We start from the raw sequence: 14,766 nt of genomic DNA, 5'->3' as shown, positions 1-14,766 counted from the left end.
AGGCCCCGCCGCGGCCGCCCCACCCTCCGGGAGCCACGCCGGGCCGCCCAGGTCCTCCCGGAGGCTCCTCCCCGCCCGACACACACCCTCGGTCCCGCGCGTCCCGAGGAGCCGGCGCCTGCATCTCCCTCCCAAGGGGAACCCCACCACCACGACCACTGCCATGCCCACCCTCCTTCTATGGGGCCGGGAAAGACATCACTTAGTCACTGTCTGCTGTTTGCCAGGTTCGGATGTGGCGGTGGGGGTCGGGATTGGGGGGCTACTACACACAGTCTCCTAGCCTGTTTTCTCCTCTTTAAAATGGATATAGTTTGATGACCTCATAGGAATGATATGAGACTTAAATGAAGTCCTGAATGTAAAGCACTTAACACACATCTAGGGGAAAAGGCCAACAACCATAAAGGATAGCTGTGCTGCTATGCTAGTATTATTATTATTACTACTACGACTACTGTAGGCATACTTCTTTTCATAGTGCTTTGCTGTACTGCACTTTACCGATATTGTGGGTTTTGCTTTTTACAAATGGAAAGTGTGTGGCAACCCTGTATCCAGCACGTCTGTCTGTGCCATTTCCCCAGGGGCATCGACTGGCTTTGTGTCTCTGTCACATTTTGGTAGTGCTCATAATATTTCACACTCTCCACCAGCAAAAAGACTCCTCCATGAAGTCGCGGATGACGGGCTTCCCAGCTGGCACTAGTGGTAAAGAACCCGCCTGCCAGTGCAGGAGACATAAGAGACACGGTTCCAACCAGAGGTTGGAAACATCCCCTGGAGAAGGGAATGGCAACCCACTCCGGTATTCCAGTATTCCAGCTCCACTCCAGTATATCCAGCTGTGGATCCAGAGTCCCCTCTTTTCCATTTGTCAGTGTCGGGGGGCCTTTGGCCATAAGCCACAGCTGCTGATTTTGGCTAACTTTGCAAAAGGGCATAGACTGGAAGGATAACAGGCATTCCCAGAGTCCAAAGGAGGCTGGAGGACTCAGAAAAAGGGTGAAACCAAGGCAGCGCTGGAAGGCCAGCAAGAGAGCCTTGAACAATCATCTGACAGAGACAGGGTGTTCAGGGCACCACCACTCAGGTGATAGGAACTCCATCTATTTGAGGTCCTGTTGCAGAAAGGGAGTGTCTGATTGGTCTGGCCTGGGTCACACGCCGGCCCCTTGCTGAGGGAGGGCAGCCTCATTCACAGTCCTACCACCCCACCATCTCCAGCGTAAGTGTGGCAGTCCCCTTGGAGCCCAGAGAATAGGAAACAGTTGCTTCTTAGCAAAAATATGGAACAACCAAGTGAACAGCAGTCAGAATTATGACCTCAGGGTCCAAGAGACTGATCCAGGGGTTCTGTTCTTGACTGTGCCCCTAAGATGATGGAGTTACTTTAGGAAAGTAGGGCACCCAAGCCCCACGTTGGTGTCTGTTTCCTAAAACCTTGGTTTTCCTTCTCTCGCATTTGTGTGCTAAGTTGCTTCAGTCGTGTCCAGCTCTTGGTGACCCCATGGCCTGTAGCCTTCCAGGCTCTGTCCATGGGATCCTCCAGGCAAGAATACTGGAGTGGGTTGTTGTGCCCTCCTCCAGGGGATCTTCCCAATCCAGGGATGGAACCCAGGTCTCTTAGATCTCCTGCACTGGCAGGCAGGTTCTTTGCCACTAATGCCACCTGGGAAGTTTTCCTTCTCCTACCAAGCTCAAAGTATGGGAAGGTGACTTGTACTGATCCTTCCTTGAAAACCTGGAGCTTTTCTTCCTAAAGGAAGGATTTGATGAAGCTTGCTTTACTGGCAACAGGAAGATGGGCATCTATGGGACCTGGATTTGCTCAGCTTTTTGGACCCGGACTCAGGTTTTTATTTTTGGGGGCTCCAAAATCACTGCAGATGGTGATTGCAGCCATGAAATTAAAAGACGCTTACTCCTTGGAAGGAAAGTTATGGCCAACCTAGATAGCATATTCAAAAGCAGAGACATTACTTTGCCGACAAAGGTCCATCTAGTCAAGGCTATGGTTTTTCCAGTGGTCATGTATGGATGTGAGAGTTGGACTGTGAAGAAAGCTGAGCGCCAAAGAATTGATGCTTTTAAACTGTGGTGCTGGAGAAGACTCTTGAGAGTCCCTTGGACTGCGAGGAGATCCAACCAGTCCATTCTGAAGGAGATCAGCCCTGGGTGTTCTTTGGAGGGAATGATGCTGAAGCTGAAACTCCAGTATTTTGGCCACCTTATGTGAAGAGTTGACTCATTGGAAAAGACTCTGATGCTGGGAGGGATTGGCAGGAGGAGAAGGGGACGACAGAGCATGAGATGGCTGGATGGCATCTCTGACTCGATGGACGTGGGTTTGAGTGAACTCCGGGAGTTGGTGATGGACAGGGAGGCCTGGTGTGCTGCAATTCATGGGGTCGCAAAGAGTCCGAAACGACTGAGCGACTGAGCTGACTGAACTTGGACCCTGAGCTTGGCTCTCTCTGCTGCAGTTAGACCACTCACCACTAGGGGCGCTGGCACCGAAGGTCAGCTTGTTGAGTCGCAATCTCCCTGAGATCAGAGCAGGAAATCTTTCCTGGGGCACAAAACCCTTTTCAGGGTCTGAGAATCCCACCATCTGACTCACTGCTACCTATGCTTTGTCTCATACCTGTGCAGCTGACCCCTTGTGCAACTGCCAGAACCAGTGAGGAAGGCCTGTTCCTCTTGCAGTGTCCCTTTAGCGCCCTCTACTGAGAAAACTCAGCATCGTGCTCAGTATAAATGAGACAACGTTAACGCAGTCCTATTACGGAGAAGCCTCCGTTGAACTCTGGGAAAACCCATTTTTCCTCCAGTTTATTGCCTTTTGCTTAAGTTAGCCAAAGGCAGCTTCTGTGGCTTATGGCCAGGGATCCCTGAACAGTTCCATTTATTATGGAAGAATGAATTTGGAATTGAAAAGCAGACAGGGAGGCCTGGCGTGCTGCGATTCATGGGGTCGCGAAGAGTCGGACACGACTGAGCGACTGAACTGACACTGATTACTGGTACAATAGCATGGCCTCATTGTGAAGCCACCGACCCAGAGTTTTCTCTTACTTGCAGTTGAAAACATTGTGCTAATAAAATTATTCCGTGGAATGTGTTCATCTGTTTCTATGAACATGAATAGAAAAAAAACTGACCTACTTTTCCACTTAGAAAATGAACATCCCTCTCTGTCAATAAATGCAGATCTCAATCTTTCCAGGCACGTGGGAGAGGAGGTGCAAAGGCCCTGGGGTGGGAACCAGCATGCCTAGACAAAGAAGAGAATGGGTGTGGTAGAGATTGTCATGCAGTCAGTGCTTAAGGCTCCTCCAGTCCACAACTCCTGAAGAAAGCCCAAGAGAGCCTTGACTTTCTTCTTACTTTCTCATCCCACATTCTGTCCACCAGCAAGCCTTTTAAATTTACTGTGGTGATATTCACATAGCATTCACCATTGTAACAATTTTAAACTGGACAGTCCAGTGGCATGTACTCCCAGTGTGCTGAGCCATCTTCACTCTCTAGTTCCAGAACACTTCTTCGCCTCAAAAGGAAACCCCGTACCCATTAAGCAGCCTCTCCCCACTTCCCCCTTCCCCACAACTTTCGGCAACCACGCATCTGCTTTTTGTACCTATGAGTCTGCCTGTTCTGGAGATTTCATTAAATTAAATGAGCTGATATGTGGCCCTTATATCCAGCTTCCTTGACATACTGTAATATTTTTGAGGTTCATCCATGTTACAGCACATACCAGTACTTCATTCCATTTTATGACTTAAGAATATTCCATTATGTGGACATACCCACGTTTTGTTTCTCCACTCATTAGTTGATGGACATCTGGATGGTTTCTACCTCTTGGCTGTTATAAATAGAGTTCTTCTATGAATAGAACTGTACACATTGGCAAAGAAGATTTTATGTGGACAAACATTTTTAACTTGGGTATTTGATACCTAGGAGTATAATTTCTGGATGCTACAAGTTAAGAGTTTATGTTCTCTTCAAATTTACGTGTTGATACCTAATCCCCAATGTGACAGTATTTGGAGGTGGGGCCTTTTGGAGGTGATTGGGTCAGGGGGATGGATCCCTCATGAATGGGATTAGTGTCCTTAGATCCTGAGAGCTCTCCGGCCTCTTGCACCATGTGAAAATACAGCAAGAAGACAGCCATCTAGAAATCAGGAGGTAGCTCTCGTCAGACACTGAATTTGTCATTGTCTTGATTGTGGACTTTCTAGCCTTCAGAACTGTGAGAAATAAATCTCTGCTGTTTATAAGCCAACCAGTCTGTGGTATTTCAACAGTCCAGGCTGACAAAGACATCGGTCATATGGCCATTCTATGCTTAATGTTTTGAGAAACCTCCATATTCTTTTCCATAGCGATTGTACCATTTCATATTACTACCAGCAGTGTACAAGGATTTCAATTCTTTTCGCATCCTTGCCAAAACAATTTTCCTTTTAAAAATTAAAGTCATCCCAATGGGTGTGAAGTAGTATCCGATTGTGATTTTGATTTGCATTTTCTTAATGACTAATGATGTTGTACATCTTTTCATATGCCTGTGAGCCATTTGTATAACTTTTCTGGAGAAATTTTATTCTAGTCTTTTGCTCATTTTAAGCTGAATTGTCTTTTAGTTGGTGAGCTGCATGAATTCTTTATGTATTCTGGATACTAGACTCTTATTACACATATAATATGCAAATATTTTCTCCCATTATGTAGGCTTTTTTCTTTCTTGACAGTGGCCTAGTAAGATACTGCAAAAATGGTTTTTTTTTAAGTTTTAAATTTTTATGAAGTCCAATTCATGTATTTTTTGTTACTTGTGATTTTGATGCTGTATCTAAGAAACCATATCCAAAACCAGGATTCTGCCTATTTGCCCTATGTTTTCTCCTAAGAGTTTTATAGGTACAGCTTTTATATTTAAGTCTCCAGTCAGAACACGTGCCTCTGAGTGAGGCCTGGAGAGGATGGGAGGGAGTGAAAACTGTTCCCGATGGTCTCAGGGCTCCAGGATGCCTGGCTCCTGCTTCACAGCCATGGCCTTCTGCACATCATTCCTTATTCTCTAAGTCTGTTTTCTCATCTATAAAATGGGACAGGTGTTCATTTTACTTGTCTGTTCATCTCCCAGTGCACCTGTGAGGATAAGCATCAAATGACATCGTGTTTATGGAGATTCTTGGTGTACACAGGATTGTTAATTTAGCGAAGTGATACAATTATGTTATCGAGCTGCTAAAGCAGATCTCAGTCAAGGCTCTCGGGAGAGAAAAAACACTCGCTCTGAGTCACTTAAGCTGATGGAAAGATGTGGAGGGGGTGGGGGGGTGGATTTGATAGACAAAAAGGACAAGCCAAACAGCAGTATCTCTGGTTGTGTGAGGCTGATGGATTTTCTCTTGCTGTGTGTGGCTCCGTTCTCTCTACTGATGGGTCCTGTTCCCTTCACTGACGTAAGGGAAGGGAGACTTACTCTGAATTGTGCACTCTTTCCAGCAGTGTGCTTTTTAAAAAGTTATTATAAACATATGTTACCTTTTCACAAAATAGAAAGTAATAAGGATAATAATAAAAAAATGATGGGGTCAGATCTCAGCAGGAATCGGAAGTCCTGGCTGTTTTGTGAATCTTGCCTCCTTGTGAATCAGCTACTCCTCCAGGAAGGCCTGGTTTCTTTGTTTGGAGCGTGGCTTTTAAAACCAAGATCTGGGCATTAGGTGTCTTCTGCTCCGCCTTATTCTGCCTCCCTCCTTCTCTTCACACACTCTGTGAGGTCTTGGGATTCCAGTTTCCTGGAGGGATGCACAGATGGGAGATAAGTTTGTGTTAGGAACAAAGAGACCAGAGGCGAGGTCCAGGATACAGGAACCTGAGCTCTGGCTGCTTCTTGAGCAAACTGTTCTTTAGGTCAGCTTTTGCTGCTTAGACCCTGGGAGTGTGGATCTCAAACCAGAGGAAAGTGAGCTGGGTGATGACCCGACACTTCTGTGTCCAGCAAAGCCTGGGCAGGCGGCGAGGGGAGCCTAGCGACAAGGCTGCTTCTCACTGTGCCTTTGGCAGAATCAGGGCCACCAGCAGTAAAGGCAGAGCCCACATCTCAGCGCAGCCTTGCCTCTGGTGTCACTGGGCTGTCTACTGGCAACAAGGGGGCTCTGCTTGGATGCACCTCTGGGTCCTGACTTAAGGGAGGGGCAATCGTGCCTGCAAACACAGGGGTACTGTTGGTCCCCAGTCACTGTGGGGGTGTTCTGGCGGGGGAGGGGGTGTTCCAGGTGTTCAGGTCCCTCTTCCCCCACAGCAGCTTGTGGTTCTCGGGGACCCACTCGCTTCTGCTGTAGTGTTGAGAGCTGCAAAGGGGCAGGCCGGCAAAAAAAAAAAAAAACACAAAAGAAGAACCACTTACCAGGGGACTCACATCCCTGATACCTGGATGCACCTCTTTCATGGCTTATTTTTCAATGAGTCCACCTCCCATTATCTCATAGGAACTAGGGAGTTCTTAAGACTTTTTGGGCTGGAAGCATTCTCTCAACAACTAAATTTTGAAGTGCAAGAGACAGTCTGGGGAAGCTACATGGGCCTTAAAAGATCCAATTAATGTGATTTTGGGAGGCTGAAAGAGGTGACTCTGACCCTATGAAATCAGGAAAGCAAAATGTATGGAAATTAAACTCAGACTGTGCAATTATTCCTGGGAAGATGGTCTTACATTTGTACATGTGGGTGGTGTTGTACAAAAACAATTTTATTTAGAAGAGGAATCCTATAGTGTATTGTGGAGGCCACAAATATCTACCTACAGGGGTAAATAATTTAAGTAATTAATTAATTTAGGCTGTGCACTGTCCATGCGGTATCCTAGTTCCCTGACCAGGAATCGAACCTGTGCCCCCTACAGTGGAAGCACAGAACTCCAGCCACGGGCACATATTTTAATTTTTTTTAATGTCCTAATGCCATGCAAGCACCTTGCTGTGGTTTGTCACAAACTCCTGATTCAAAAAGGCCTGTTTTCTTTAAACATAGATGGAAAAGAATCTGAAAAAAAAAAAAACCAGATTACATATGTATGTATAACTCAATCACCATGCTATACACTTGAAACTAATATCATATTGTAAATAAACTATAATTTAAATTTTTAAAAATAAATATCTAAATAAATGCTAATAATCTATAATGAAAGAGGTTCTGAAAAAGTACATGTGTGTATGTACTTATATTAAATCACTTTATCCCTGTGCTGTACTTTTACTGTACCGCTGGAACTCTAGAGAATTTCCAGGAATTTTTAATTTTGGTTACTAAGGACACAAAAAGCCACCACGAATCTACTCTCTCCATATTTCATAGAAGAAAAACCATCTTAACACCTAAAGGGTAGGAAGCATCTAAAAAAGGAAAAAAAAAAAAAATAGCCTTTCCCCAGGCAGGGACAGCTGGTGTTACAATTTCACTACAGAAATCTTCTGCCTCTAGCTTATGGAATCAAATCTTGTCTCTGATACTTCCTAGCTCTGTGACTTTGGGTAAGCAACTTTGCCTCTCTGTGACTCACTACCTCCTCCTGCGGGTCACTGAGAGGATCAAGTGATGCGAAGGCCTATGGAAAGGCCTTGTCTGTGCTTGTCGCTCGGTCTCAGTCGTTGCCTGACTTTTTGCAACCCCGTGAACTGTAGCTCGCCAGGCTCCTCTGTCCATGGAATTCTCCAGGCAAGGATACTGGAGTAGGTAGCCATTCCTTTCTCCAGGGGATCTTCCTGATCCAATTGAACTTGGGTCTCCTGCATCGCAGCACATTCCATAATTGTAAGTGAAAGTCGCTCTGTCGTGTCCAACTCTTTGCGACCCAATACAGTCCCTGGAATTCTCCAGGCCAGAACAATGGAGTGGGTAGCCTTTCCCTTCTCCAGGGGATCGTCCCAATCCAGGTATTGAACCCAAGTCTCCTGCACTGCTGGCAGATTCTTTATCAGCTGAGCCACAAGGGAAGCCCAAGAACACTGGAGTGGGTAGCCTATCCTTTCTCCAGCGGATGTTCCAGAGCCAGAAATAGAACCGGGATCTCCTGCGTTGCAGGCAGATTCTTTACCAACTGAGCTATCACTGAAGCCCCACGGAAGCCCACTCCATAATTATGCTGATGTAGATTTAGCGTCACCAATATTCACAAGAGACAACAGCGCCACCTCATGGCTGTCTACTCCAGGTGCAGACAGCTGCTTCGGTGGAGGCATCCACATGGGAAGAGAGTGGGAAGCTTGTGTAATGGCCAAGGTTGGGGGAGAAACAGGAAGAAATGCCATAAATATTCATAGAATTATAAAGTTGGATCCTCACTTTATGCCATATACAAAGATTAATTCAAAACTGATCAAATATGTAAACATATGAGCAAAATCTATAAAACTTGAACAAAACAGGGCAAAAGCTACATGACATTGGGTTTGGCAATGCTTTCTTTTTTTTTTTTTTTCCTTTTTTATGTATTTATTTTTATTGAAATTTTTACTCATATTAGGGGTATAGCCGATTTACAAACAATGTTGTGACAGTTTCAGGTGAACAGCAAAGGGACTCAGTCATACCTGTACCTGGATCCATCCTCCCCCAGACTCCCCCCCACCCAGACTGCCACACAACATTAAACACAGTCTCCCGTCAATAAAGTAGGTCCTCAAAGGTCAGCAGTGATTTCCTGGATGTGACACCAGAATCACCGGCGACAAAATAAAAATATGTAAGTGGACTGCATTAAAATTAAAAGTCATCGAAGGACACAATACACAGAGTTAAAAAAAAAAACAGGCAACTGAGGGAATGAGAGAATATATTTGAAAATTATTCATAAGGGGTTGGGCTTCCCTGGTGGCTCAGTGGCAAAGAATCTGGCTGCCAATGCAGGAGACTCGAGTTCAACATTTGGGTTGGGAAGATTTCCTGGAGAAGGAAATGGCAACTCGGTTCAGGTATTCTTGCCTGGAGAACCCTTTGGACTGAGGAGCCTGGAGAATTACTGTCCATAGGGTTGCAAAGAGTTGGACACGACTTAGCGGCTAAACAACAAAATGAGGAGTTAATATTCAGGATATACAGAAACAATGTAAGGATATATAAGGAACTCATAATCCAATAACAGAAAACTAACGTTACAATAAAAAACGTGCAAAGGAGTTGGATAGACATGATTTCCAAAGTATATACAAGTGGCCAACAAACGTGAAAAGATGCTCAGCGTTACTAATCGTTGGCAAACACAAATGGAGAACTACAAGCAGGTGCCACCTCACATCCATCGCAAGGGCTGCTATCAAAGAGACAAAAGACAAGTGTTGGGGAGGGTGTGGAGGAATTGTTACCTTTGTACACAGTTGGTGGGAGTTTAAAATGCTGCAGCCACTAAGGAACACTGTGAAGTGAAGTCATTCAGTCCGACTCTTTGCGACCCCATGGACTGTAGCCTATCAGGCTCCTCCGTCCATGGGATTTTCCAGGCAAGGGTGCTGGAGTGGATTGCCATTTCCTTCTCCAGGGGATCTTCCCAATCCAGGAATCGAACCCGGGTCTCCTGCATTGCAGGCAGACGCTTTACCATCTGAGCCACCAGGGAAGCCCTAAGGAACACTGTGGTGGTTACCAAAAAACTTAGAATTACCAGCAACTACACTTTTAGGTGTATACCTAAAGGAATTCAAAGCAAGATCTCAAAGATATTTGTACACCCATTTTCATAGCAGCATCAATTACTACAGCTGATCCATGGAAGCACTTTATGTCTCCATTGGCAGAATAAATAAATGAGAACGCTGATATATGTTTATTAGTTTTTCCAACATTCTCGGTCATAGCTTCTTTAAACTTATTGTTTTATTTTAGTATAGCTGACTTACAATGCATTAATTTGTGCTGTACAGCAAAGTGATTCAGTTATCCATACATATTCTTTTTGCTATTCTTTTCCATTATGGTTTATCACAGGATATTGAATATAGCTCCCTGGGCTGTACGGTAGGACCCTGTTGTTTTTCCACTCTCTATTTAATAGTTTGCATCTGCTAATCCCAAACTTCCCGTCTGTCCTTCCCCCGCCTCCTTACCCCCTGGCAACCACGAGTCTTCTCTATGCCTGTGAGTCTGTTTCTGTTATGTATAGATGGCTCAGTGGTAAGGAATCCACCCGCCAATGCAGGAGAGGCAGGAGACGCGGGTTTGATCCCTGGGTCGGGAAGATCCCCTGGAGAAAGAAACGGCAACCCACTCCAGTATTCTTGCCTGGGAAATTCCATGGACAGAGGAGCCTGGCGGGCTACAGTCCATGGGGTCGCAAAAGAGTGGGACACAACTTAGCGACTGACACTTTCACTTTCTTTCATGTCGTGTTTTAGATTTAACATATAAGTGATACCATGTCATATTTGTCTTTCTGATTTACTTCACATAGTGTGATAATCTCTAGGGCTGCCGTCTATGGGGTCGCACAGAGTCGGACACGACTGAGGCGACTAGCAGCAGCAGGGCCATCCATGTAGCTGTAAATGGCATTATTCATTTTTTTGTGGCTGAGTAGTATTTCAGTGTATATCAGTTCAGTTCAGTTCAGTTGCTCAATTGTGTCTTTGCGACCCCATGAATTGCAGCACGCCAGGCTCATTGGAAAAGACTCTGATGCTGGGAGGGATTGGGGGCAGGAGGAGAAGGGGATGACAGAGGATGAGATGGCTGGATGGCATCACTGACTCAATGGATGTGAGTCTGAGTGAACTCTGGAAGTTGGTGATGGACAGGGAGGCCTGGCCTGCTGCGATTCATGGGGTCGCAAAGAGTCGGACACGACTGAGCGACTGATCTGATCTGATCTGATCTGAGGCCTCCCTGTCCATCACCAACTCCCAAGTCCACCCAAACCCACGTCCATCGAGTTGGTGATGCCATCCAGCCATCTCATCCTCTGTCATCCCCTTCTCCTCCTGCCCTCAATCCCTCCCAGCATCAGGGTCTTTTCCAATGAGTCAACTCTTCACATGAGGTGGCCAAAATATTGGAGTTTCAGCCTTAGCATTAGTCCTTCCAATTAACACCCAGGACTGATCTCCTTTAGGATGGACTGGTTGGATCTCCTTGCAGTCCAAGGGACTCTCAAGAGTCTTCTCCAACACCACAGTTCAAAAGCATCAATTCTTCAGCGCTCAGCCTTCTTCACAGTCCAACTCTCACATCTATACATGACCACTGGAAAAGCCATAGCCTTGACTGGACGGACCTTTGTTGACAAAGTAATGTCTCTGCTTTTCAATATGCTGTCTAGGTTGGTCATAACTCTCCTTCCAAGGAGTAAGCGGCTTTTAATTTCATGGCTGCAGTCACCATCTGCAGTGATCTCAGTGCATATATATATATATATCTCCATTTTCTTTATCCATTTAGCTGTCAGTGGACGTTTAGGCTGTTTCCATGTCATGCCTATTGTGAATGGTGCTGTTACGAACATAGGGTGCATGCATCTTTTTGAGTTATAGTTTTGTTGGGTCAGGCTTCATCTTGATGTCCAACTCCAGTTGGTTGGTTCTGGGATTCTGGAGCTCTGTTTAAGAAAATCTGAGGCCACATCCAGGTCTGGCTGGGAAGAGTACAGTAATCAATTAGTAAAGACTGCCCTGGCTTTCTCATCCCACTCCTCCAACAAAAGTCCATCCCGTTGGGCTAGGAGGCTTAGGGGCTGCTTCCAGCTCTGTCCCACTTGTTTCAGGAACTGGCAGATCCTAGTGTGGATCTAATTTGTATCTCAAGTCCCACGCTCCTTGGTATCTGTTTCTGATTGATCTTTAGTCTTCATGAATCTAAACTCCAGGAGTTCGTGATGGACAGGGAGGCCTGGCGTGCTGCAGTCCATGGGGTCGAACTGAACTGAACTGAATATTCTAGTTAAGGCTAAATGATTTCTTGGGACTTCCCTGGGAGTGCAGTGGTTAAGGCTCCGCACTTCCACTGCTGTGTCAATCTCAGCTTCGGTCTCCTTATTTTCCTTGTGGATGAAAATCCTTTACTGCCATATCAGTAAACAAAAGATGTTGCTACCATAGTCGAGGCAGCTGCCCTCTCCTGCCATGAGCCACGAGGGGACTCAGGATGGAAACAGATGGCTCATTGCCAAGCCCTCAGCCACTGCAGCCACCCCCATCTGTGCACCCAGATGGGGACTCAGGATGGGAAAGAACAGGATACCAGCCCTAGACAGCAAAGGTGCTTATCAAAGGAGTGATGTCAACAAGCCCAGACTCTTGCATCTTCCTATGTGTAGAAAAGAGCTAAATTCATTAACCTGAGATGCCTGGAAAAAGTGAAAGTGTTAGTTGCTCAGGCGTGTCCGACTCTTTTACAACCCCTTGGACTACAGCTCGCCAGGGTTCTCTGTCCATGGAATTTCCCAGGCAAGAATTCTGGAGTGAGTTGCCATTTCCTTCTCCAGGGATCTTCCCGACCCAAGGATCAAACCTGAGTCTCCTGCATCCCCTACATTGGGGAGCTGATTCTTTACCACTGAGCCATGTGGGAAGCCTGAACACACGGATATTCCAGGGAAATCTTAGTGAGGACTCTGCAACTTGGGAGAACTAAATCAACATCTAGATTCAAAAGAACCTCAAATTAACAGGATGACAGAATTTGTTATAGTCTAGAACTCATTGCAAGGATTCTCAAGTTCATTTGAAAAAATATATTTAAAAGAACAGGCAGAAATTTTTGAGCACCTTTAGGCTTTTTTAATCTTTAGGATCATTTCAAGATACGGCAAACAAAATGTTGTTACTGGAGCACCCTGGACAGTGCAGAACTGAGTTTAGGTTTAGAGCTGAGTGTGCACACAGGTTTCTGTTGGATAACAATGAATTTCAAAGCAGTGAGTAAGGTGAGGGTTATTCAAGTGTCAGTAACTTTCTCGTAATTAAAATGGGTGTTCAGTGTGTACATCAAGGAATTAAATGCAGAACAATGCCACTATGAAAATATTAAAGAATTCACGATTAAAAAAAATGTGTTCCCTTGTGGCTCAGCTGGTTAAGAATCTGCCTGCAGTGCAGGAGACCTGGGTTCAATCCCTGGGTTGGGAAGATCCCCTGGAGAAGGGAAAGGCTATCCACTCCAGTATTCTGGCCTGGAGAATTCCATAGACTGTATAGTCCATGGGGTCGCAAAGAGATGGACACGACTGAGTGACTTTCACTTTACTTTTACTTTTTTACTTTAAGTGGCAAAGCCAGAGAATGACAAAACCTGGAAACAATTGACACATATGCTCAGTCGTGTCCTATTCTGCAACCCCATGGACTGTAGCCTTCCAGACTGTCTATGGGATTTCCTAGGCAAGAATAGGAGTGGGTTGCTGTTTCCTCCTCTGGGGGGATCTTCCCAACCCAGGGACAGAACCTGCGTCTCCTGCGTTGCAGGCAGAATACGACAAATATCATCTGCAAAAACGACCTCCAATACTTGGCTTACAAATCACAGCAAATCCTCTTGTAGGGATGTGTGTGCCAGGAGACGATTAGGGAGGAGCCAACGTTAGAGTCCAAAGACGGTCACAGCAGCTACAACTTGGCTACATTGGCAACAGCAGGGATTTAGTTCAAGTATTAAGTGCTAAGGGCTTCCCAGGTGGCTCAGGGGTAAAGAATCCGCCTGCCAAGCAGGAGATGTGGGTTCAATCCCTGGATTGGGGATATTCTCTGAAGAAGGAAAGGGCAACCCACTCCAGTATTCTTGCATGGGAATCCCATGGACAGAGGATTGGGCTGTAACGGGCCAGGCTGCAGTCCATGGGGTTGTCACAGAAGAGTCAGACATGACTTAGCAGCTTAACGACAACAACAATTACTGTGCCAAGGACATCAGTTTCTGGAGTTTCAAGTGCACCTCATTTGGTAAAATCACCTGGCGGGTTAATCGGTGAATGGCTGAGAGGCAGGATCAGGTGGGCCTGAGGGCTGGCAGAGCAGCCCCTCAACCCCTCCCACCAACACTGGGAGCATCGCTCAACTTCGCCAGGTGCGACTCAGAGTCGGCTGCACTTGGGCCGGGATGGAGGCGGCGCCGGAAGAGGCGGGGCAGCAGGGTTGAAATTGAAATTGGGGTGGGCCCTGCTGGCGGGGGCGGTGAGGTATATCCCGCAAGGCAGTCGGGCTTGTCCTCTCTCCAGTCCCACCTCTGCTTGGTGACTGCTTTGGGGGCACAGGACTGTGTCCTGAGGAGGGATAACTCTTTTGGAAAGGAGGTCTGCACCTCTAACCCCGCAGAAATTGGTGTTCAGACACCGTGGGGCTAGAGGAGAGGGACCCGAGGGCACACAACTGTGGGCGCATCACACACAGATCTTCCTAATCTCAGAGGAGGAAAGACGGAAGGTGAGCCGTGTGGGCCGAGTCCAGAGGACCAAGACCGGAGACGGGTGGAGTCGCGGTTTAAGGGTGTGTGTGGGTGTGTGTGTGTGGTAGCAGTTTGGGTATGTGTATATTGTAGCAGTTTAAGGGTGTGTGTGTGTGTGTGGGTGGTAGCAGTTTAAGGGTGTGTGTGTGTATGTGTGGCAGCAGTTTAAGGGTGTGTGTGTGTTTGTGAGTGTGTTAAAGTCTAGGGGACATTGGGCTCCTCACTGTGCTCTGGGGATGCCTCGTAGGTGAGATCTCAGGACACACCTGAGTAGTCCCAGCAAGCACTTTGACCATAGTGTCTTGTGAATCC

The 14,766-nt window shown here is 46.3% G+C and overlaps 1 protein-coding gene and 1 non-coding gene across 2 annotated transcripts in view; one reads left to right on the top strand and one right to left on the bottom strand.

Moving 5' to 3' along the window:
• PIWIL3 (piwi-like RNA-mediated gene silencing 3) overlaps positions 1 to 14,766 on the top strand; it is a 60,546-nt gene that overhangs the window by 21,175 nt on the left and 24,605 nt on the right. The window lies entirely within an intron of this gene.
• Positions 9,572 to 9,643, bottom strand: TRNAC-GCA. Its single transcript has one exon. It is a non-coding gene; the product is annotated as a tRNA-Cys (tRNA).

Source organism: Bison bison, unplaced genomic scaffold (genome assembly GCF_000754665.1).
Source record: "Bison bison bison isolate TAMUID 2011002044 unplaced genomic scaffold, Bison_UMD1.0 scf7180017864495, whole genome shotgun sequence".
Lineage (NCBI taxonomy): Eukaryota > Metazoa > Chordata > Mammalia > Artiodactyla > Bovidae > Bison > Bison bison.
The sequence above is the reverse complement of the archived record's forward strand: the minus strand, read 5'-3'. Positions and strand labels throughout refer to the sequence as shown.